This window comes from Sorex araneus, chromosome X, assembly GCF_027595985.1.
Source record: "Sorex araneus isolate mSorAra2 chromosome X, mSorAra2.pri, whole genome shotgun sequence".
Taxonomy (NCBI): Eukaryota; Metazoa; Chordata; class Mammalia; order Eulipotyphla; family Soricidae; genus Sorex; species Sorex araneus.
In genome coordinates this window covers 82491239-82516929 of record NC_073313.1, presented here as the reverse complement: position 1 = coordinate 82516929, position 25691 = coordinate 82491239, and positions in this window count along the sequence as shown.

Below are 25691 nucleotides of genomic sequence, written 5' to 3'. Positions count from 1 at the left end.
CTTAGGAAGTGAGGTGGCCTCTCTAGGAAGGAAAACAACATTTTCCTTTTGCCTGAAACATCCCAGCCAATGAAAAAACATCATAAAGCAACAAATACAGAGCCACTGCACAACAGGCTTCAAAATTTCTTGCAATGAACTTGATGGTTACAATGTAGTACTGTCATAGCACTGTCGTCCCATTGTTAATCCTGTTGTCCATCGATTTGCTCGAGTGGGCACCAGTAATGTCTCCATTGTGAGACTTGTTGTTTCTGTTTTTGGCATATCGAATATGCCACAGGTAGCTTTCCAGGCTCTGCCGTGCGGGCGGGATACACATGGTAGCTTGCCAGGCTCACTGAGAAAGACGAATGAATCAAACCTGGGTTGGTGGCATGCAAGGCAAGCGCCCTACCCGCTTTGCTGTCGCTCCAGCCCATGGTTACAATAGTTCCTCCTAAACCTACATAAATTTGCTTTGGCTTTTGTTTTAGTAGAGATGGTATTTGAGTGTCACTATGAGACTATACATTCTGTTTTTTCCAACTAAAACCCATTGAGAAAAAAGTTTGAGGCCACACAAGGTGATGTTCAGGGGATAAACACCCAGTTCCATGCTCATGAATTGCTCACAGGGATACGCAGAGGATCATGTGGTGCTGGAGGTGGAACATAGGTCTCCTACATGCAAAACATTCAGTCTGTTGAGTTCTCTTTTTGTCAGCGAACAATGATTGCTTTGTGTTTCAGGTCAATGCAATCAAGTTAAACTAATCCAAAATGTTACAAATAAGGTCAAATTCTTGGTAACTTAAGGAAAACTTGGCTGCCAAGGAAAATATGGATGACCAAATAATACAGAAAAACAGAGTACAGCCCTAAATTACTGGAACTATCATTGAAAGGGGGAAATGAAGGACTGGAGAGATAGTACAGCTGGTAGGGTGCTTACGTTGCATGCAGCCTACACGGGTTCAATCCTTGGCACCCCTTATGCCCCCCTGAATCCCACCGGGAGTGATCCCTGAGCACAGAGTGAGAAGTCAGTCTTGAGCATGGCCAAATGTGGCCCAAGAACAAAAAAGAAACAAAGAAAAAGAGCAGAAGGCAATGATCCAGATTTAAACACATAGGCCTGAGATGACAGCCCCTAGAGCTTATAGATTCTTAGAAGGGGAAGAGATTTATAGAGACTGATTCTTTGTATATGTGCATGGTGGTGGTGGGGTTCTCCCAAGCAGTGCTCAGGAAAGCTGGGCCCCTACCAAAAATTCTTAGCAATTTGGACAAGGGGCTTAATTCGGGGGCCTGAGAAGGGGTGCTGCTTGGACTTTGAAGTGCTGAGATTACCCAGGTCACCTCTGTGGTGTTAGGCACCTCCAGGGATATACCTAGCAGTGCTTCAGGGACTATGTGGTGGCAGGAATTGAACCTAGGTTGTGTGTATGCTAGGATTGCCTTAATCTCCATACTATCTCCTGATTCTTAGAGATAATTTCTTCATTTGAAAGATGCAGATACTAAGGCCCCAAGAAGAGAAATGGATAGACCAAGGTCATACAACCAGGAGAAGATGGAAAGTTGATATGGGTGTTAAATTCTGACGACCAGGCAAGCAAACTTTCTTTTCTGTTCCAGAAATTTCCTTTTCTCCCCAGTTACCTGGGTCGGGAGAAACTCCTATTCTGATTGCCCCAAATATAAGAACTGAGATTCCAGGAAAGGAAATTAAGTGTTCCTCCACCCTTGTGCAGGTGAATTTTCTAGCTGATGAGCCTGATATCTATAGCAAAGGGATTTACCCATGAGCTTATTGACTTTTTTGACGGGGGAAGGGCATTGGGCAATACTCAACGGTACTCCAGGTTCTCTCTGTCTCTCTGCTTAGTAATCACTCCTGGAGGTGCTCAGGGTAGTGCTGGGGATTGAACTGGGATCTGTCTCATGCAAGGCAAGTGCCTTAATTTCTGTATATTCACTCTCTCAAGCCCACCACTGAGTTTTCTCAGGGAAAGGATCTGTTGCTGGTGGAAGATGTGACTCCCACCAGTAAAGAAATGGGGTGCCCTGGGTGCCTTGATGTGCAGTGGAGAAGAGAGGCAGCAGCCTGGAAATGGGTATCTACTGCTTCTCTCTCTACCCACCTTGGTCACTAGGAAAAGTGTCTGGGAAATCTAGGACTGATGAAAGTTAGTGCTGAGCACCACATGGTACAAACCTCGCCTCTTACCAGCCCCAAAAGAAAGTTGTGATACAGGAGTGGTGACAATGAGTTTCTGTTTGTCCACAGTTCCCAGGTTCTTCAATATTTCTCAATAACAAAAATATTGAGTAATAAAGATGCTCACACTCAGAGTTAGAAAATAACCAGAAAGTAGAAAGAAACACCCCAGCAGGGGAGGAACTGAGTATAGGGCTCAGTTAAATATGGAACATTTTGTGCGGGTTTTATAGGAAAATTGGGTCTCTGTGTTACTTATCAAAGTATATGAGAAGATTCCAATATGTTTCCCAGAGATGTCTTGTTAATTTAGGGTCCATCTGTGTCGTTAAGATAAGACTAACATCCTGTATGTAGTTAGTGTCTTTTAGGTTATTTATTTGACTATGCCCCCCAACATGGTCCATTATCTCTTGATCTCTTGTGAGCCCAAGACCTGGAGCAGAATTTATGGTCTTGGGGAAGTATAAACAACCCACTCTCGGAGAGAGACCAGGAATTGTCAGGAATGTCTAAAATGTAGACTTAAGTCAGAAAAAAATGAAACCACAAGAAGCAGTGGACAAGGGGGAAACTGAGGCTTCCCCTTTGGGTTGTCAAATTGTAGAGTGGGTTCCACTTGCTCTCCCTGACATGGGAAATGATCACTGTCACTCAATTTCTTTGCAAGCTTTGGAGGCCAGGATGGAGTGAGGAATTGCTCTTTTCAGCAACAGAAAGTCAGTCCTAATTTCAATCCAGGTTCTTTATAGGCCCATCACTTTCCCTTACAGAAAATAATTTTCAAAGGAGAGGACTATTGGTGAAGTAAGACAAGTTTATTTGGGAAATAAGGAAGAGAAGGAGAGAGGTAAATAAAGATACTGAAAAGTGAACATGAGCTTCTTCAAAGTGGAAAAAAGCAGAAGTACACATTCCAAGCAGGTATGTGCAGGCCATTTTCCCGAAACGGACACATGCTCCTTAAAATAAGAAAGTCCACAATCTCAGGCAGACGTGGGTCAAAGAGTTTCCTTTTCCTCTCTCAAGTTAGTTTTATATACAGTTTCCCCGAACTTCCCTCCATGCCAGTCCATTGGTAGTGTGGTTGTAAAAGGGGAGAACTTGGAGCAATGGATGGTGTTTTCTAAATATTCATTTTTATTAGGCAACTGTGATTAACAAAGTTATTGATGGTTGAATTTTAGGCATATAATATTTCAGTGCCAATCACACTATCGGTGTCAGATTTCCTCCACCAGTATACCAATACTCCCTCTCCACCCAATCCCCACCCCAACCCTGCCTGTCAACTTGACAAGCACATTACAAAGTTTCAGCGGTTGCAGCTTAGATCTCATGTTTTCAGTTTTGTTGAGTCTGTGTTTTGGACACATGGATATATCACTCTCCCATATCACCAGTCTAACGGAAGCCCTGATGCCTGTTCACCCATTACTTCCTATTCTCTTTCCCCTTTATATCTTTCTTTCTCTGCCCTTCTCCTCTCTAAACACTGGAGTCAAGGGTGATCTAGGCATCCCATCTTACTACAATCCATTTTCCTCATCCAAGATTCTATATACCACAGGATAAGTCAGATCATCCTGTGTTTGTCTTTCTTCTTTAGGCTTACTTTACTCAACACGATATCTTCCTGTTCCAACCAGGTTGCAGCAAAATGCAAGATATCATCATTCCTTCCAGCTGTATAGTATTCCATTGTGTGTATATATACTGCATCTTTATAATCCATTCATCTGTAATTCTATTGACATTCTTCTTCTTTTGTTTTGGGTCAGCAGTGCTCAGGTCTTAATCTTGGCTCTGAGCTTAGGGATCACTCTTGGAGGGGCTCAGGGGACCATATGGGGTGCTGGTGATAGAACCCAGGGCCATTGTTTCAGAGATGAAGCCTCTCCTGCAAGGGAGCCCAGCCACCTCTCCTTTCAGGAATTCTGCATCTCAATGGTTTCTAGGGTTCCTGAAATGGGCCTTTTGTGTCAAAGACCTTCATGCCTTTGGGGTGATTTTTGGATTCCAGACGGTATTTTCTCAATATACTGTACCAGGGCTTACCCGTCTTCATGGCTGTCATGGACCACATGTGCCTGTATCTAAATTTTAAGCAGCAGGTTTAGGGAAAAGCAGGAATTCTTCTGGGGACTTCTTCCCATGGTCCTTTGGAATATTTATTGTCTTATTTTTTTGTTTGTTTTTTTGTTTTTTGGGTCACACCTGGAGATGCTCAGGGGTTACTCCTGGCTTATAAACTCAGGAATTACTCTTGGCGGTGCTCAGGGGACCATATGGGATGCTGAGAATCAAACCCGGTCGGCAGTATGCAAGGCAAACACCCTACCCGCTGTGCTACCACTCCAACCCCTATCCTCTTTACTTGCCCTATTCCCTTCTTTTCTCTTCCCATTTGCCTCTCATGAGGGAACCCCAGGTTTTCCCTTGTCTGCTTAGTTCTGCATGGAGACTCCCTTTGGTTGATTGTTTGCAGAGTCCAGAAAGGTGCCCACAAAACCTAGGCTCCTCCCAAAGCTAACAATTACAAAGCTTGGGCTACTTCCTTCGCCACCACCCACACCTCCCTGCTTTCAGCCAGCTCTGGGACCACAAATCTGAAGTGATTCCTTAAGTCCCAGGAAAAACTTGTGTTCCAACAAGTTTTGTAAATGCACATTTATTTGATTTATAGTTATTTTCCTAATTTCTTGGGTCTCTCAACCAGTGCTCAGGAGGCCCCCGGGCCCTTCCCTGCAATGCTCACCAACCAGGCTTGTGGTTCGGTGCAAGAGCCTGAAGATGTGAGGTGGCTCAAGCAGTGCCTGGGCGTCTCCAGAGCTGCACCCAGCAAAGGTCAGAGGACAACATGGTGCAGGGCAGGATCGAAGTGGGGTTTGCTGCATGCTAGGGAAGTGCTTTAATCCCTGCACTATTTTCCCTGACCCCAATAATGTATAGAATTAAATTATTTACTTATATTGAGGGCTGGAGTGATAGCACAGCAGATAGGGCGTCTGCCTTGCACGCAGCCAACCCAGGTTTGATTTCTCCGTACCTCTTGGAGAGCCCGGCAAGCTACCGAGAGTATCCCGCCTGCACAGCAGAGCCTGGTAAGCTCCCCGTGGTGTATTCGACATGCCAAAAACAGTAACAACAAGTCTCACAATGGAGACGTTACTGGTGCCCGCTCGAGCAAATTGATGAACAACAGGATGACAGTGCTACAGTGCTATTTATTTTGAGAGCCTGGGAAGACATAGTTGGTAGTATTCAAGGGCTATTTCTGGCTCTGTGTCCAGGGGACCATGTTGGTATCAGGATGGAGTGGGGTGGGGGGTGCCAGCCACAAGGATCGAACAATGAATTTTGTTGGTGGTGGTGTTGTTTTGCTTTTTGGGTCACACCCGGCAATGCACAGGGGTTACTCCTGGGTCTGCACTCAGGAATTACCCCTGGCGGTGCTCAGGGGACCATATGGGATGCTGGGAATCGACCCCGGGTTGGCTGTGTGCAAGGCAAACACCTACCTGCTGTGCTATCGCTCCAGCCCCACCAACAATGGATTTTGGAGAGGCACACAGCAGTGCTCAGGGCGTACCCCTGCATCTGCACTCAGGGATCACTGTTGAGCACTGGTTGGGAGACCCATGAAATAGAAAAATAACTAAAAATCAAACGAATTATTTTAAGACGTATTGGGGCCAAAGTTTTTCTGGGACTTTGGGAATCACTTGGATTGGAGTAACAAGGCAGGTTGGAGGTGGAAGGAGCCCAAGATGTGTAACTGTTGCTTTCGTGAGAAGCCTAGGATCCATGGGTACCTTTCTGGGTCTCTCAATCTGGCAGTGCTCAGAGCTTACTCCTGCCTCTGGACTCAGGTATCAGTCTGGTCTCAGGGGACCATATAGGGTGCAGGGGATGGAACCCAGGTCGACTGCATGCAACACGAGTCCCTAACCACTCTACTATTGTCTGGCCCCCCAGCAAGGGATTTCAAGCAGATCCTTCCATTTTTCTTCTTGGTTTGGCTGGGAAGTGTGGAGTGAACTTTCCCAATTTAAACACCCAGCAGGACCAAGGACTTCCTCACTTTTCAGCCCGTTCTTGCTCCTGGGCATGGCTTACAGACAATTTAATCACATTGCTGGGAACTACAATTATTTTGCATCTCCCAGAGGCTTCTGAGAGACAACTGTAAATAATGGCTTACTCTCTTCACCAAACAAGAAGGCAATTGATTCACACAATTGCCTGCAGACTGGGCCTGGGAACTGCTCCGGGGTTCTGCAGGGAGGCCCACAAGGAGCTGGCAGAGAGAATGGAAAACTCACGGAAGGAGGTGGAAATGGTCATTTTGAAGTCCTATGTGACTTCAGGCTGACTCCTACTTGGTCCTTGCATACATTCAACTTTTCCTCTGCAATTCCTTCCTCCTAAGTCCCTCTTCCATTCTTATCAGCAGGAGTGGGAGCAGGCGGCTTATTTCTGGCTTCTGGGGTCTCTGAAGGACAGTTTGCTTCTTCAAGTCTCACTGAATGCAAACTCATTCTGGGAGGCCTGCTAGCTCAGCAGTTTACAGAATAGATTTGAAAACGAATGATCTCGGGCGACTTTTCTAAACACATTAATGTTCAACTTGACATTTGTTTAGGAGCCTTTTGGCCTCCATTAAAAGCCATCTTCTTGGCTGGCTCTCTTTAGTTCGGGGGCCTGGGAAAGGGGGATTAGGAGATTCTGTCCTGGGTTTGGATACTCTAATTCCCTGTAACTGCATTTATAATAGAAAGCTCTGATTGGTGGAGATTAACCACAAACAGGTGAGGCTTTGAGAGTTTGCCTGCTTGTCTGAATTCTGATCTAAGGCAGGGCAGACTGTTTGGATTTCATTCAAACACAGCCTCAGCCTAAAGTATCCTTGTGTACACTGAAGGGAGTAGTCAGAAAGAAGTACGTTGCTCCTGCCCCAATACTAGAAAGGTACATTCTTGGAAGAGAAAGGGTGGGAGGGGAAGGGGAGGGCTAGAGCTCCCAAGATGCATAGTGGTGAGTAGGAACGTGACTCAGAAATTCTTCTCTTGGGGATGGCAATTCTTACACTCTCGACCTTCCTATTAGAGGTGACACAGAAAGCCACCACCCTCCTCCTCTCTCATCCTGAAATTCCTCCATCAGCCATTCAGGCTTCATGATGAGGTCCGTTTCCCTTCCCTCCACCATCCTCTTACAAAAAGTGATACTCTTGGGGAAGAGGCCCCTTGACTGATGTCACCACTTAAACTTGGATTGAGACCTTAGGCTCTTTGTTTCCTCCAGTCCTTGAGACACCCCAGAAGCACTCAGGCTGCAATAAAGAGAAGAGACAGGAAAGAGAGAAGGGGATTCTGGGAATGAAGTTGAAGGCAGAGGTGAGAAGGGGAATAACAAAGCTCAAATCAGCCTGCAGCCATTAAGATCCAATTCCACTGTTGCTCAAGGGCCAATCAGTTCAGACATGGCGACGGGTTAAGAAAGACATTTCTTGAGCCGTAGAGATCATACAGGGATTAAGGTGCTTGCCTTGCAAGCGGACCATCCCAGTTTAGTCTTGGACACTGCATTCGCTCCCCCAAGCAAAACCAAGAGTGATCCCTGAACCCAGAGTCCAGGGCAAGCCCTGAGCATCTCAGGCTCTAAGGCAGAAAGGTGGCCCTCCCCCAAGAGAACGCCTGTTTTCCTTCATCTGCTAGTTGTCAGTCAGGTAACATGTTGTTCCCTCTCTACATGAGATAAAAGACCAAAGCGTGGTTTCTCTTTGAACTCCACCCTTTAAACGTTTTTATAATTGGTCACTGAGAACCACAAAGATGTTCATGATTGGGTTTCAGATATACAATGTTCCAATACCACTCCCTTCACCAGTGTCCACTTCCCTCCACCAGACTCCCCAGTTTTCCTCCGACGTGCCTATATACCAGGTGCATTTAAATAATATTTTGGGCACTGTGGTTTACAGGACTGTTGCTCATAGGGCTTCATGTATAACATTTAACCATCTTTCAGGCACCCCCCTCTTAGTTGAACACTTCCCTATACCAATATTATAAAGTTCTCTTCCCTAGCTACATGCCCCCTCCATCTGTGGCAAGCTTTTTACTGAAGACCAGTTTTCTTGTTCTTCATTTCTATTGCCCACTATGTTTCTTTATATCCCATATGAGAGAGATCATTCTGTGTTGATCTCTCTCCCTCTGATTAACTTCACTCAGCATGACACTCTCCAGATGCATTCATATAGTAGCAAATGGCATGATTGTATTGTTTCTTACTGCTGAAGTAATATTCCAGTGGTATATGTACCATAGTTTCTTTATCCAGTCTTGGGCATTTCTTACCCAGTTATTGGGCATTTGGGTTATTTCCAGATTTTAGTTAGTGTGAATAGAGCTACAGTGAACATTGGAGTGCAAATGTCTTTTCTCCATTGCGTTTTTTTTTTTGGTTCCATGGGATATCTTCCAAGGAATGGAACTGCTGGGTCAAATGGAAGCTCAATTCCTAGTTTCTTGGGGAATGTCTGTATTGTTTTCTAGACAGACTGGACCAGTCAACGTTCTCACCAGCAGTGAATGACAGATCCTCATTCACTGAATTGCACCCCTTGCCTTGAGAATTGAAACGTTGTCTTAGAGTTCCTGCCAACTTCCTCTCTGATTCAGCCAGATCCTCCAGTGAAGGCCAGAAGAGTTTCTTCTTTCCGGACTCCCTCTGAGGATGAGGCAAAAAGTCTGAAAGTGCAACCCTGCTTAATTGAAGGAGCATCTCAAACTCCAGTCCCCCAGTCAGAAGACTACTCCTACCTACCTCATCCAAAGCTCTGGTGGCTATCCCTACACAGAGGACTCCGTGAGGCTTTGGAACCTAAGAAAACAATCCTGCCAAGGCCTCCAGGGATCCTTCTGAGTCCAGGAACTTGTAGCTGATGTACCACTGAGGACTCGTGGAAGAGCTTCCTAACAAGTCCTCAGAAATCAGAGGCAAGTTTGTGGGAATGTGCCCCTGGCAAGAAACAGGCCTCTGTGCATTCACTACACACCCTGTCTCTGAAAGCAGCCCAAAGCCCTCTCCTGTGGTCAGAAATGGAACAATCTAATGGGGACTGCTACCATGATGATTAGTCCCAAGCAGTGATCAGGAAACCCAGGGAACCTTCTGGCAATTCTCAGTCACCTGGGCCAGAAGTTCCATGTAAGGGTCAGAGGATCCAGGGATACTCAGGCCCTGTGGTGCTGAGGCTGCGCCTGTGTTGCCTTGGAGGTGCTGGGGACCTCCAGGGCTGTATTCCATGATGTTCAGGGGACTACGTGGTGCCAGGAATCGAACTAGGTCAGGGGCATGTGAGGCATGCATCTGAAGTGCTGTACTATCTCTTAACTCTGTGATTTGTTGTCTGTAAACTGGTAGTACTTGATATGAGAAAACTCAGGCAGGACCAGGAACATGGCTTTAGGATGCATGAGTCTATCAGGAGAACATGATAGAGGGGAGTGGAGTTGCATATGCTTAAGCACTTCTAATTTATTGAATAACAATCCACACAATCAATACCATTACTAAAATTATACACATAATCAAATCCAACAATGAACATTCATGTAATACAATATTCCAAATCATATCCTCACCTCCAGCTGACTGAAGCAACAGCCCAGGCACTCTTAATGTGACATGTCTTGAGTGTCTGGTGAACATCATGGTCTAAGCTCAGGGCTATCCGTAACACTTGATGCGAGGTTAGTGGAGAGATGGGATTGTCGGCAGCACTGTCTCTTGGACAGGTTGGAGACAAATCGGATAGTATCCATCCCAGTCTCAAGCATTCTGGGAACAAGGAGGAGACCCAGATGTTCACACCAGGTCCCAAGGACACTGGAGACAGGGAGGAGATCCAGAGGTTCTGCCCAAGTCTAACTGGCGCTGTCAGAAGCCTGTCTTTTAAGGGTTCATTGTCCAATCATTCTAGAGTGTCTTCAGTCAAATTAGCCAGTCAATATTCAAGGTGGGAAGCATCCACCCAACATTGCTAACTATAGATGTTTCAGGCCCGGGTCCACGTCTTCTTATCAGTGATCATGTAAGTAGCTGACAAATCTTGTAGACAACTTGTTCCTTTTTCAAACATGGAGTTGTTGCTGTTCTTTGTATGTTCATAACGAAGACCCAAGGTATCACTCCCAACACACCAAAACTCAGCTCAGATTAAGTTGTTATCATTTCTGACTGGATGAGAGACCTTCTGGAACCCTTCCAAATAGACCACGCAAATGAGACCACTTCCTGAGAAATGGTGCTGTCTTGACCCTTTGCATACACGTTTCAGCTCCTACCATTGTATACGAGCCATAGTCAAGGGCAGAAATTTCCCACTGAGATGCCCTTCTTGAACCTCTTCCCTTGGGAACACACAATTATGGATCTCACTGCAAAACCACAACACTGGATACTCATCTTTGTCCCCAGAAAACGTTTTTCATAAACCCACAATTGGATTGCTCATTGAAAGCTATATTTTCTCTGGGAAGTGAAAGATGTTATGCCAAAGTTGCTCTCTCAAAGTTTCTGAGAACAACAAAGCATTGTTTGGTACCACCAAAGTCCAGGACAATTATATAACAACTCAGCAGCATTATAAGGTTGTCTCTCATATGACTTATCTTGCATCATTGTTTCCAAATCTCTTAATCATCCAGAAAGCTATTATATCTAGGGATTACCAAGTTAATTGAAGGGGGAAAAGTCTCAGAATTCAATAAAACCTCAATGGCCCTAAACCACCTACCACACTTTGCATGACTTTTTTCTGTTATGTAAAGGGTCGTTGGTTTTGTGGCTTTGTTCTAATGGTGGTGTTAGTGATAGATGAGGAGGGAAATTATTGCCTCATCTTCAACAGGCAATCCTAATGCTCTACTTTAAAGAGGTGGATTTAAGAATCAGAAAATCCTAGTTCAAAACCTGCTCCATGTATATCAACTCTTTTCACTAATGAAAGATACTATTGAGGCTGCCCAAGGCAAATGAAATATTTCAAAGATGCCCCTGAAATCCTTGCCCCATAGAGTATGGAAAAGGAAAATTTCTGAGGGAAATTCTCTGAAAATCTAAGTGAATTAGTGCTATTACCACAAGGATCCAACAAAATTGGGGGTTATTTTGGAAAGAAACATATTTTAGGTTCTAGAAAAAGTGAAGTAAATTGTCAACAGAAAACATTTCAGATTTTTAATTTCATTGAGTACTTCCAGCAGCCCCATAACATTTGGTTCTTATTTAATAGATAAGAAGATTGAGATCAGAAGGAGTAGGGGACTTGGCCAGGATCACACTCCTAGTGAATGATGGGACTAGGACCTTGATGGTACTTGATTCCAAATGCAGTATTCCTTTATCTGAATAATATTTGCACAATGTCCCTTTGCAAGCTCAGTATGTAGGGGTGAATTCCTTTCAAAAAGGGAAGGTGATTGGCCTGGAGAGATAGTACAATGGGTAGGGTGCTTGTTTTGCACACAACTGACCCAGGTTCCATTCCTGGCCCCACATATGGTATTCTGTGCACTTCCAGGAGTGATTCATGATTATATCGGCAGGAGAAAATCCTAAACATTGCCAAGTGTGGACCCAAAACAAAAAAATGATAATAAATAAATGAAAGGGAGGGTGACAGATTGACTTTTAATTCTATTATTATTTTGGTTGTTGGGCCACACATAGAGTTGCTCAGGGCTTATCCCTGGCTCTGCACTCAGGTATCACTCCTTGCAGGAATCAGGGGACCATATGGGATGCTAGGTATTAAACCCAGGTCAGCTGTGTCCAAGGCACGTGCTCTACCTGCTTACCTTCTGTATTATTTCTCTAGCCACAAGAATGACTTTTAAAAAGACATTTAATTGCCTCCAAGAGACTAATTGTATATAAAAATAATACATGAGCTGATTCAAAGTTGAACTTATTTTAAGGGGTATTATATGTGACGTAAATGCCACTAAAATAGTGATGCCTATTCACATCAGAGAAAATAAGTATCACTGTGAACTTCAAGGAGAATGAACAAGAAAGCCATGTTAAAAAGCAGACAAAATACAGGGTGAGAGAGATAGTACAAGTAGTTACAGTGCTTTACTGGCGTATGATTGATAATTTGGCTTTGATTTTGTTTTGTTTGAGGGCCACACCAGGAAGTGCTCAGGGCTTATTTTTGGCTCTGTTCTCAGACCCTTCTGGTGTTCAGGGAACTATATGAGGTGCAAGGCATTGAACCAGGAAAGTGCCTTAACCTCAGTAAATTCTCTCCAGTCCCATGACTCCAGTTTGAGCCCCTGCACCACCCCCTGAGCTGGGAGTAGCCACTGAGCACCACCAAATACCATTTGCTGAATAAATATAACACAAACTACAATGCAAAAAGACATGTTTTCAAATAAAACTGACAAAAATAGCACAAGTCACATGAAATTTAGCGATCTTAAGTTTTCAGAGAAGATGGTTCAAAGAATATATTGGTTAGGGTGATGCTAGACTTTTGTAATAAAAATAAATCCCAGTGCCAGAGATGTGGCTCAGTGTTGGAGCACTTGCCTTGCATATGTGAGGCCTGGATTGCAGTGAACACTGCAAATAATATCAATAATGATAATAATGGTAGTGGTAACAATAAATCCCAACATTTCCATGACATAACACAGTAATTTCTTACTGACTTAATGGTACAATGTAGACTTTTCTGGTTGTAGCAACTCAATAATTTGCTTCTGTCTTATGCTTCTAACATCCACATAGGATCCCATAGTCCCCTGCTTCCAGCCATCAGAGGAAAAAAGAAAAAAAAGTGGGAGTATCCTATTTCTCAGAGGTCCTATCCAAGAAGTTGCACAGACTGTACCAACTCACATGACCCTTGTTAGATGCAAAGGGTCCTGGGAAATGTAGTCTTTGCTTTGCAGTGACCTCTGAAGAACAATTTCACACCATGCAAGAGGAAAAAGGATTATTTGGAATGAATTGGCTAGCCACCTTTGACTCAAAGAGACAAAGAACAGCAACTATAGTCAATCAGGCACATTTCTTCATGAGTTCACTGCAAGGAATAAAGGTAGATGCAACTAGAATATGCATTAGCTGAGGTGTTCTAAAGTTGAGGTAGTCAAAGGAGCAGCTACAACTGTTAGGGGTAAAAAAGAGACATACATTCAATCCCAAAGCGTTAGTCAAAAAGATAACAGAAAAAGGAACAACAAATTCATGGGCTAAGGGAATAAAAATAACATAATAACCTACCTCTATACCCTCCTCCCAAAGAGACAGGAGGAGGAGGAAAAAAACAGCAGATTTTTTTTTCTGTTTGGGTCACACCCGGTGATGCACAGTGGTTACTCCTGGCTCTTCACTCAGGAATTACTCCTGGTGGTGCTCAGGGGACCCCATGGGATGCTGGGAATTGAACCTGGGTCGGCTGTGTGAAAGGCAAACGCCCTACCTACTGTGCTATTGCTCTAGCCCCCCAGAAGGAGCTTTTTTTAAAAAAGGACAAAGTTTGGGGCCAGAGCAGTAGAACAGGGCAGATCCAGGTTCCATCCCTGCCTCCCCATATGGTCCCCTGATCCATCAGGAGTGATCCCTGAATTCAGAGTCAGTAGTAATCCCTGAGCACTTCTGAGTGTGGCACCCCAAGAATGAAACAAAACAAAAAAAATTGGACAGTTTGGGGCTGGAGAGATAGTATACAGTATAGGGAGCTTTCTTTGCACTTGTTTTGGCAGAATATACCAAGCATGTGCAAGATCCTGAATTTGAGTCCAGCACAGAATAACATGCTGCCTACCAGTATCATTCGGCATAGTTATTATAAAACATTTTGGGGGCAGAAGGATAATACAGGGGGTTAAGTTACTTTCTTTATACATAGCCAACACTGGTTTGATCCCTGGCATACCCTATGGTCCCCCGCGCGCCACCAGGATTGATCCCTGAGCACAAAGTCTAGGAGCAGTCCTTAGCACCTTCGGGTATGGCCCAAAACAAAAATTTACTTAGCTAATTTAATTAAATATAATTTTACTTATGAATAAAACAAATAAATGAATAATAAAGGTTTAATTTAGGAATCTTCTTTGAGACATAGCACTGAGAGAAAGAAGTTTCATTACTTGTTTTTTTTTTGCTTTTTGGGGGGTCACACCTGGCAATGCACAGGGGTTACTCCTGGCTCTGCACTCAGGAATCACCCCTGGAAGTGCTCAGAGGACCATCCCTCATATGATATGCTGGAAATCAAACCCAGGTTGGCCACATGCAAGGCAAACGCCCTACCCACTATGCTATCGCTCCAGCCCCGAAGTTTTATTACTTGTTAAAGGAGATCAGACTGGTCTGAACGGCATCACTACATGGTATAGAAACGTCACAAAAAACTCATCACATACAGAAAATGCACAAATTCATTGTGTCAAAAAAATCTGCTAGCACTTTCTCAGACTACAATAATATAACATTAAAATATACAGCAAGAATGGAAATAAGTCATAAACAGCAATGTAGAATATTTAAGACTCTCATGTTACTCCAATGTCAAAGAGGAAATGTAATACTAAATGATGCAGTATTTTAAAATGAATATATAAATAAAGAATTCAATAATACATGGAATGCTGCCAAGCAGAATTTAAAGGAGAATTTACCACACTAAATGCCTATATTAATATGTGAGAAAAAGTGATGGGTGAAGAATGAACTACATTTAAATTCCTTTGAAAGGGAATGAATCAATCTCCTAATACAGAGGAATAGAAACTTCAGATAAATGTAAGCAAAATAGAAAATATGAAAAATAACTATTTGGTAAACAAACCAAGACTTATTGTTTCTTTGAAAATTAGACAGGATTTTTGGTTGCCGAGGAAAGAAAACACTCACCTATAAAGAATCTATCAGAGATGAGAAAAAAATTGACAATCAATGGAGAACTTCAAAACATTTGTGATTACCTGTCCTTCTTTGCTGCTACGATAGCACCTTCTGTTTATTTCTATTAAAGTGTTAATTGTAATATATACTTTATGTATTTATTTATTTATTTATCTTTCTGTCTCATCATATTAGTCAGACTCCTTAGCAGGAAACAGATTGTATTCTTCAGAGGGTTTTACTGAAAAGCCTAAGACTATTTGCAACTATTCATACAGGGAACCAACAAGCAATGCTGAAGTACCTGGGCAACTTACTCTCATTAAAGCAACTGCATACAGGGTGATAAAATAGAATGGGGCTAGAGGTGAGTGACAATATTAGATAAGGTTATGAGGTATGCATTCTCTGGGGACGTTTGAGCAGAACTCTGATTATCCTGCAAACGGTGAGGGCCAGAAATATGGTACAGGAGGTAAAGCACTTGCCTTGCACGTGGTGACAGTAGTTTTATCCTCATTCAAATCCTCAGTGCCACATATATTCCTCTGAGAAGCACCAGAGTCACTCCTGAGTATAGCCAGAAATAGACCCTTAGCACCACTGGGTGTGACCCTCCCTTAAAGGGAAGATGGTGAGAAGGCATTGTTTAAAGATTAAAAATTCCACTGTAGATTTTCTCTTTTTGTGGAACATATACATACCTGAAACCGGGAACCAGGGGCACAAGAGACATTCTATTACAAATGTAAACCTGCAAGGCTTCTCTCCCATTAATTTTAATTAACTTGCAATGAAATGAGATTGAAGTAGAGAAAAGAGTTGAGTCATACATATGTGGGAGAAAGAAATGAACATATCATTCTTCTCAAATGACAGAATTTTATATGGGAAATTTAGAGGCATCAAGATAAAATTCATTAAAAATAAGAAATATCTTCATCAATATCGTATGAGACTAATGACAAAAATCAGTTGCATTCCTAATGAGGGAAGCAAAAGTAGATAATATAATGATCAAAGATTCTCAATAATGACAAAATATAAAAAATTTGGCTAGTCACTTGAGAAAAAGGTATGTTGAAAGTATAGAATACGAACAGTCATAAGTAAAGCATGAATAAATGATGATATTTACTAAAGTAAACAATGCTGAGACCAAATATGATAGCAATAGATTGGTTTACATATACGTTTAAAGCAAAACAAATTAAAGTCATTGAGAAAAGTTGTATAGATTTTTTGATAAGTTGTCAAAAAAAATTTCTGGAAGAAAACAGATTGTAGACTTATTTTTTGACTTCTTTGAGGGGGGTACACCCAGTGGTGATCAGGGGATATTTTTGGCTTTGTGCTCACTCCTAAAGGTGCGGGGATACCTTATGTGGTGCCAGGGATTGAACCAGTGTGATCCCGCCACATGCAAGGCTAATGATTTAACCCCTATATTTTCTCTCTGGCCCCAATATTTTGATTTTTTTTTTGCTTTTTGGGTCACACCTGGCGATTCACAGGGGTTACTTCTGGCTCTGCACTCAGGAATTACTCCTGTCGGTGCTTGGGGGACCATATGGGATGCTGGGAATCGAACTCAGGTTGGCCACATGCAAGGCAAACACCCTATATGCTGTTCTATCTCTACCAGCCCCAATTTTTTGATTTTTAAACAAATTATCAAACATATATAATTTGGGGCCTGGAGTGATAGCACAGCAGGTAGGGTGTTTGCCTTGCACGCGGCCGACCCGGGTTTGATTCCCAGCATCCCATATGGTCCCCCAAGCACCACAGGTGTAATTCCTGAGGACAGAGCCAGGAGTATCCTCTGTGCATCGCCAGGTATGACCCAAAAAGCAAAAAATTAAAAGCCAAACCAAAAAACATATAATTTTGAATTTCACTTATTTATTACCATTATTTTGGTTTGGGGACCATAACCGATGGTACTCAGGGGACAATATCCAGTGGTTCTCAGGGGATCATGCGGCATTAAGCATTGGACCCAGAGGCTTGCATGCAAAGCATGTGCTCCAGCCCTTTGAGCTACATCCTCATCCTGCTACTAAATTTTCAATGGCTGAGAAAATATAATATTCAGAATTGAGTTAATTTTTTATTTCTGAAAATACTGTAAACCAGAAAAAGGGAAGTAAAATGACTGACACCAATGAATATACTTGAGAGGCCTGAAATAAATCCTCACAAATATAAATACTTCATATATGACAAGGAGCATAAATTTTAGAGCATTTAACTAAGAGCATAAAATAGAGAAACAAAAGTATCTTTCACAAGTGGTGCTGGGAAAATTGAATAAAACACATACAAGACACTGTCATAAAAAAGCCATATACTGAATGGGAGAAAATGTTCACACACAATGCATCTGACAAAGTGATAATATCCCAAATACTTAGAATACTCACTGGGCCAGGGGTGTGGCTCAGTGGTAAAGTATATGCTTCATATGTGTGAGTCCCTGGGTTCAATCTCCAGCACCAAAATACACAGCAAGAAAACATAAATTGCAACAATAAGATGAATAACCCCATACGAATGGGATAAAGATCTAAAAAGACACTTTAGCAAAGAAGATGTACATGTGGCCAACGGATATGTGAAAAAATGCTCATTATCATTGATTATCTGAGAAATGCAAATCAAAGCTACAAGGAGCTAGCACTTCACACCTATGAGAATGATCTATATTCAAAAAGAGCAGAAACAAGTGTTGAAGGAGGTGTGGAGGATTTGGAGTCCTCACATATTTTGTGGAAACATAGATTGGTTCAGCCTGGAAGGAAAACTATAACGGAGATTTCTCAGAAAATTCAAAATAGAACTACCAAGTGATTCAGCAATTCCACTCAAAGGAAAGGAAAGCGCCAGTTCTAAGAGGGGGCAGAGAGATTAGTACAAGGGTTAAGACACTTGCCTTACACGCAGCCAAACCCAGTTCCATCTCTGCCATTGTATATGATCTCTTTGAGCATCACCAGGAGTAAATCCTTGATAACAGAACCAGGAGTAAGCCCTGAGAACAACTGGATGTGACCCAAACATCTCTCTCAAAATATATAGGCACACCTATCCTCATTTACAGATGCCAATATCAGGAAGTGTCATAGATATGCAATGACAGATGAGTGAATAAAGAAACGGTGGCATACATAATGGAATACTATTTGATATTAAAAATTTTGAAATAATATAATTTTATACAAAATGGGTGGAACTTTATGGTATCATGCTAAATGCAATAAGTCAGAGGAGGAAAATTTCATCAGTATTTGACATACTCTTAGATTCATTCATCTTGCCTTAAAAATTATACTCTATAGAAATAATTTGTAGAAGTAATAGTAATACACATGCACACACATATATAAGGTTGATCATAGCACTGTTATTTAGAATTTTTTATTTGGGACACCTGGTGGTGTGTTGGATAACATTGAGTTGTCCTTGCTCCTCCCACAGGAAGCTTAAGGTTTATTGAGCTACTCCCACAACAGTGCCCCTGAGGCACGCCCAATTCCAACAAGCACTAATAATCCTATATTGCTTTTCTCTTTCCTTTATGTCATTTGCATGGTTTATTTAACAATGTCGTTTTTTGTACAGACACAGGAAGATAGTTCATACTATGCTTTATAAAATGGGAGTTAATTGATTCCAAAATAATATTTACTGCTGGGCATCCATATTTACTTGACTTAAGCCTCAGTTGCCCTTAGTTCCTAGCAACCCCAAATCAGGGTCCTGATGAGGGACTGGATGGACCCAGAGCAAACTGTGAGCTACTCTGGCATCAAAATGGGCCAGGTCAAGCACCATAATACTTAACTATAAGAGCACAGTCATGGACAAACTCTGTCATGACCCAAAAAAGGAGTAACTGAATAAGGACACTGCTGGGGTTAGAAAAGACTAACCTGGCCTGAGGACTGTGGTCTGGAATATATAGCAAGATGTCCCCAGGCAATCTTTAAGTTTAATATATCTCTTACTGTGTTCATACAAAATGACTAGAAATATTTTAAGAAGTAAACTCACTATGATTGCTTAACTGGATTACTGTCTGAGGAAAGGAGAAAGGAATACACCCTGGATGGAAATCACCCTTGTGTGGATCTCCTAGTAATCTGGAGTGCTAAACCCTCAGATGAGATTTTGTCCTTGAGTTAATCTCCTGAAGTAGTGACTTTACTTCTGTTTGTTGTTATGATAAGTTCAACCCCACCTTTGTGTTTCCCCCACCCTGCATGATTTCTATATAACTATGCTGTATGGGTAAGAGGGAACTAGATGAGGAGAATGGAGACTTTGGGACTGTGAAGATTAGAAGGAGGACCAGATGATGATGACTGGAAGTAGAGATCTATGAGAATACAACAAGATGAGGAAGAAGATATAACGAGGGAAAGGACTTTGAGGTCTACGAGGAGACTAAGATGATGGAACTATGATGACTACAACCAAAACTTTGACTACGGTTGTACCGATTGTACCATAAGGGAGAGATTGGACTACGTTGGGAAGGAGAGAGAAATAAACAGACTACCAACCATCCCAGAGCCTTGTTTTTTATTCCTTTGTCCCTCTGTCTGCCGCTGTCGCTGGGCCTGGAGAGGTGACTCTTGGCCACCGAATGCTTGAGTCCCCCACTCGCGTCACCCCATGCCTTTTTCCTTTGAAACTCACAGTAGTACTCATATCTGTGTTGGGCATCTTTACTGTTCCTGTAGGGGACTGTACGGTGCGGGGATTAAACCTGGGCTATCTGCTTTCAAAGCATATGCTCCAGTCCATTGAACTATGACTTTGGTCCTGTTATTTATATTTTTTAAATCACTTCACTTGTATCACTTGTCATCCCGTTGATCTTCGATTTGCTCTAGTGGGCGCCAGTAACATCTCCATTCGTCCCTGCCACGTGCTAGTGTAGCCCAATGGCATCTGCTCACTCCAGGAACATGAAGAGCCTCAAACCGTTTGTTCAGGGTTTTGACAAAGAAGTCTCACCATCTCGTGGGTGGGCAGCCACGCGGTCTTTTGACATCCCGTGGAATCCAATCAGTAACAGCTCTAATCCAGTGGTCATCTTTAAATTGCATTACGTGTCCGGCCCATCGATTTTCGATGCCTTGGCAAACGAGACAGTGTCCATGATTTTTTGGTTTTTTTTTTTTTTTGCTTTTTGGGTCACACTTGTCAATGCACTGGGGTTACTCCTGGCTCTGCGCTCAGGAATTACTCCTGGCAGTGCTTGGAGGACTATATGGGATACTGGGGATCCAACCTGGGTCAGCCGCGTGCAAGGCAAACGCCCTACCCACTGTACTATCATTCCAGCCCCAACGTCCATGATTCTTGATCATTGATGGAGTTGGGAACTCCTGATTCCTTCTCTCACTTGAGTGAAACATGATACTCCAAGCATAGATTTTTTGATTCCTCTTTGGGATACCTGAATAGCGTTCTCATCCTGTTTTCATAGGGTCTCTGAGGCATATGTTAGTGCAGGAAGAATGGTGAAGTTGAAAAGATGTGCCCCGGAGCCGAAGGTTATTCGTCCTCTTAACCACTTCTTCAACGCTCTTGAAGGCATTCCATGCTGCTCTCTTCCTCCTGCGCAGTTCAGGTGCCAGGTCGTTTTTCATGTTAAGTTCTCGACCTAGGTACACATAACTGCTGCATTCGGAGATTGTCATTCCCCTGAGGGCAAATGGAACATCAGGAACTAGTCCGTTTCTCTTGAACATTATCTTCGTGAGATTCAGCTGCAGTCCAACCTTTCCACACTCACGGTCAAAGTCCGCCAGCATTCATGCCGCTTGGTTGATATTTGGTGTTATGAGAACCATATCATCAGCAAAGCGGAAGTGGTGCAGTTGCTGACCATGATACATACTATTCTAGGCTCATAATTTAAAAAAATCAGAAAAAAGTGTACAAGCTTCCACCCCATTAAAAAATAGTCTGTTAACATCATGTTGCACTTAATTTTGGCCATTCAAAATGACAAGTGGCTTTACTCACTTTGGGAAAATTCATGACGCTGTACTTGTATACTCTGGGCACTTTTCCCAAAAATATATAGTAGATGTCACGTTTCAATAAAATTTTAGGAGCTGGAGAGATAGTACAGGGGTCAAGATGCATACCTTAATGTTCAGTCCCTGGCAACATAATGTCCCTTGAACATCACTGGGTGCTACACTGGAGGTCTGTACTGCTAGGATGGTCCAGGCATCTTGAGCATTGCAGGGCCTAAGCAACATTGCATCCTTGGACCCTTGTATCAAACCATTGGCCCAACTGGCCAAGAATCGCCAGGAGGGGATTCCTGAGCCTCCTGAGCCCTGCTTGAGAGGCCCTCTCCTTCCCCCCAAACAACTTTTATAATGACAAACTTGATTAATATAGCATATGGGAATGTGTGTGAATTGCTGTAAAATGAAAAAATAGCGCACAAAATATTTGGCAATCACTGATTACAAATATAAAAATAAATATATGTGTAGGCACTGCCAAGAACTAGAAGTGAATTGGGATGATAAGACATTTATGTTCGCTTCCTTTTATAGATAAAATCATATTAAGATATAATTCACATATCATAAAGCTCACCCTTATAAAGTACACAATTCCGTAGTTTTTAGTACACTTCCAAGGTTGTATGACTATCACTGCCATCCAATTCTAGAGCATTTTCCTCACCCCAGACAGAATCCCTTATTCCGTTAGCAGTTAATTATTTCTCATTCCTCTTTATGCCCAGCTACTGACAACCACAAACTACTTTCAGCTTTTGTAGATGTACTTATTCCAGACACCTTCTATAAATGGAGTAATACATTACATGCTCTTTTTCTTTTATCACCATATAATATTCCAGTGCGAGAATGACCACATTTTCTTTTTCTTTCACATTTTCTTTATTCATTTGCCAGTTTATGGCCATTTGGGTTATTTCCACTTTCTGTGGTTTAATTTATAGGTAGATAGCTTTAAAAATGTCTAAGTTTTCTGTTAGAGGTGACAAATCCAGATTTCAAGTATTTAAGATGTTCCGCTTGATTTGACATAGTGTCTATCGTAAAATATCTATTCTAACAAAACTGAGTGCCATGTTCCTCACCTTACATAGTTATCATTTGTATGTGCTAACATCACTTAAGGTGTAGTTACATTAAAAAGTTCCAAGGGTGAGTGGTATAGACTCATATATGAAATGCAGACTCAACAAAACTGAAAACATGAGATCTAAGATGCAACCACTGAAACTTTGTAATGTATGTGTCAAGTTAACTGGTGGGAATGGGGTGGGGGGTAGGTTAGGGAGGTAATATGGGAACACTGGTGGAGGGAAGTTGACACTGGTGGTGGAATTAGTGTTGAAATATTATATGCTTAAACCTCAACTCTCAATAACTTTGCAAATCACAGTTCCTTAATAATAAAAATAAGAAGAAAGACATACAAAAAAGGTTGCAATGCAATATCATTACCTATAGTCATATAGCTGTTCAATGCATGTCCAGAAATGATGAACCTTGCAAAACTGAAACTTGGAATATTTATTTTTCTGCAGCTGGCTTATTGCACTTATTTATCCTCTAAATTTATTCATAATATTACCAGTGGTAGGAGTTTCTTCTTTTTAAAGATGGAATAATATGCTACAGTATATATTTTTACTTATTTTGTAATCTATCCATCCATGAATATTGAGGATTGCAATGCTAGATACTGGAAATAATGATGCAATGAACAGGTACTTCAAGATACTGATGACATTCCTCTGGGTATACAGCCAGAAGTAAGCTTATTAGGATATAAATCAGTTCTTTTGTTTATTTGTTTGTTTGGAAGCCACACCCATAAGTATTGGTGGGGCAGGGCTATTTCTTGCTCAGTGCTCAGGAATCGATTCTGGAGGTGTTTGGGGGACCATGTGATGCTGGGGATAGAACTTGGGGCTCCTACATGTAAAGCATGAGTTCCAGCTCTTTAAGCTATCTTCCCTAACTGGGTAGCTCTATTTTTATCTTTTCGGAGAGCCTCGAAAAGTTTTCCATAGTGGCTGAACCCACTTATGTTCCAACCAACAGTACACAATGTTGGTTTCCTCTCTTTACCTTCTGTATCTTTGCTAACACTTGTTTTCTTTCTTTTAAAAATATTATTTTAATTATTTTAATTGTATCTATGAGATACCACCCCACACCACAGAGACTGGCTCACATCCAAAAGAACAAAAATAACCGCTGTTGTCATGGATGTGGGGAGAAAGGAACCCTCCTACACTGCTGGTGGGAATGCCGACTGGTTCAGCCCTTTTGGAAAACAATATGGTCACTTCTCAAAAGATTAGAAATCGAGCTCCCTGTGGGGTCCCGTGTCCTGACCAGCAGGAAGGACCCTTTGTGGGGCTGAGAAGGGGATGCAGCCAAATGAACAGACGCAGACACAGAAAGCAGCAAGGAGGAAGAGAGAGTTTATTCTACTAGCAGCTACTACTTATACCTTTTCTGCTGGGGAGAAATGGTGTCTGGACCCACATACAAATGCAGATTGGCATGTCCTTTTGTTACAGGCATAGGCTATTGAGAAACAAATGGCGACCATAGTGGCAACCTTGCTACAAGCCTCTGTTAGAATCAGAGAGCCAGGCTGTCTAACTAGGAAAGCGGCTCCCTACAGCTCCCATTTGACCCAGCAATACCACTCCTGGGAATATACCCCGGAGAGGCAAAAAGGATAGTCAAAATGACATCTGCAACCTCTGCACCTGTATGTTCATCGCAGCACTGTTTACAATAGCCAGAATCTAAAAAAAAATCTGAATGCCCGAGAACAGATGACTGGTTAAAGAAACTTTGGTACATCTACACAATGGAATACTATGCAGCTGTTAGAAAACATGAAGTCATGAAATTTGCATATAAGTGGATCAACATGGAAAGTATTATGTTGAGTGAAATGGGTCAGAAAGAAAGAGACAGACACAGAAAGATTGCACTCATGTGGAATTTAAAGTAGCAGAGAGGTACGAGCTAGCAATGATGCAACCTCTGGCAGAAAACCCTCTGGAGTTAGTCACTAAAATACTAAAATACAGAAATCTAGAACCTCGCGTTCACTATTGTGGCCACATGTCCTCATATCTCTTCATTCTCAGCAATGGAAAACAAATTATCAAATGCTTCCTTTCCAGCAGGTCCGACTCTGGGGGGGGGGGAGGAAACTTCAAACAATAATAGTGAGTTTTTTTGTTTTTATGTAATCAAAGTAAAGAGAACGTAAAGTGAAATTTGTCAGCTACACAGGCAGGGTGGGGAGCTGGGGATTGGGGGGAGGTTTACCATGGTTCTTGGTGGTGGAATATATGCACTTGTGAAGGGATGGGTGTTCGAGCATTATGTAACTGAGACTTAAGCCTGAAAGTTTTGTAACTTTCCACGTGGTGATTCAATTAAAATTTTTTTTTAAAAAACAAAAAAAACCCTACCCCCCCAAATAATAATTGTATTTGGGTCACACTCTGCAATACTCAGGGGTTACTCCTGACTCTTCACTCAGGAATTACTCTTGACAGTGCTCAGTGGGAGTGCCTGAAATCGAATCCGGGGTGGCAACATGCAAAGCAAGCACCTAACTCACTGTACTATCACTCCACTCCAGGCCCCATAATTAGTTTTCTAAGAGATCAGAAGAGCTATCTTCTTGTGGTTTGGGTTTGCCTTTCCCTGATGGTTAAGGAAGTGGAGCATCCTTTCATGTACCCATTGGTCATTTGCCTGTCTCCTTTGGGAAAACAGCTATTCAGGTCATGACCAACTTTTTGGTAGATTTGGAAGCCACACTTGGTAGTACTAGAGGGTCACTCCTGGAGGTGCTCAGAGGACTATTTGGTGCCATAAATGGAATTTGAGGATCCCCTTATAAAGCATGTGCTCTAGGCTTTCGAGTTCTTGCTTGGATGCCTTTTACCAACTTTTAAACTGGGTTATTTGTCTCTTGCTATTGAGTTGCATAAGTTTCTTAAATACATTGGCTTGTTTCCTAATAATAGAAAATGATATGGCTAGTAAAAATAGAGCTTTCATGAATATTCACATGAGTCTTTATGTGAATGAATGTCTTCACACCTCTTTGGTATCTAGGAATGGAATTGCTGAGTTCTGAGATTACTGTTTTGTCATTTGAGGAACTGGTAGACTATTTACCAAATGCCCAAGCCGTTTGACAGTCACACTAGTCGTGTGGGAGTGTTGTCATTTTTTTACATCCTAACAACATTTATTATCTTTCATATTAAAGCCATCCTAATAAGTGTGAAGTGATGCTTCTTTGTGTTTTTACCTTATACTTCCCTAATGGTGAATAAAGTCTAGTCTTTCCTGTTGACCATATGCATCTCTTCTTGGAGGAAATGTCTAGTCAGACCCTTCTCTCCTATGCTAATTGGCTGGGGTGTCTTTTTAACTGTCACACTGTAATGCTCTTTATTTTATTCTGGGTGCTTCATCCTTAGCAGAGAGAT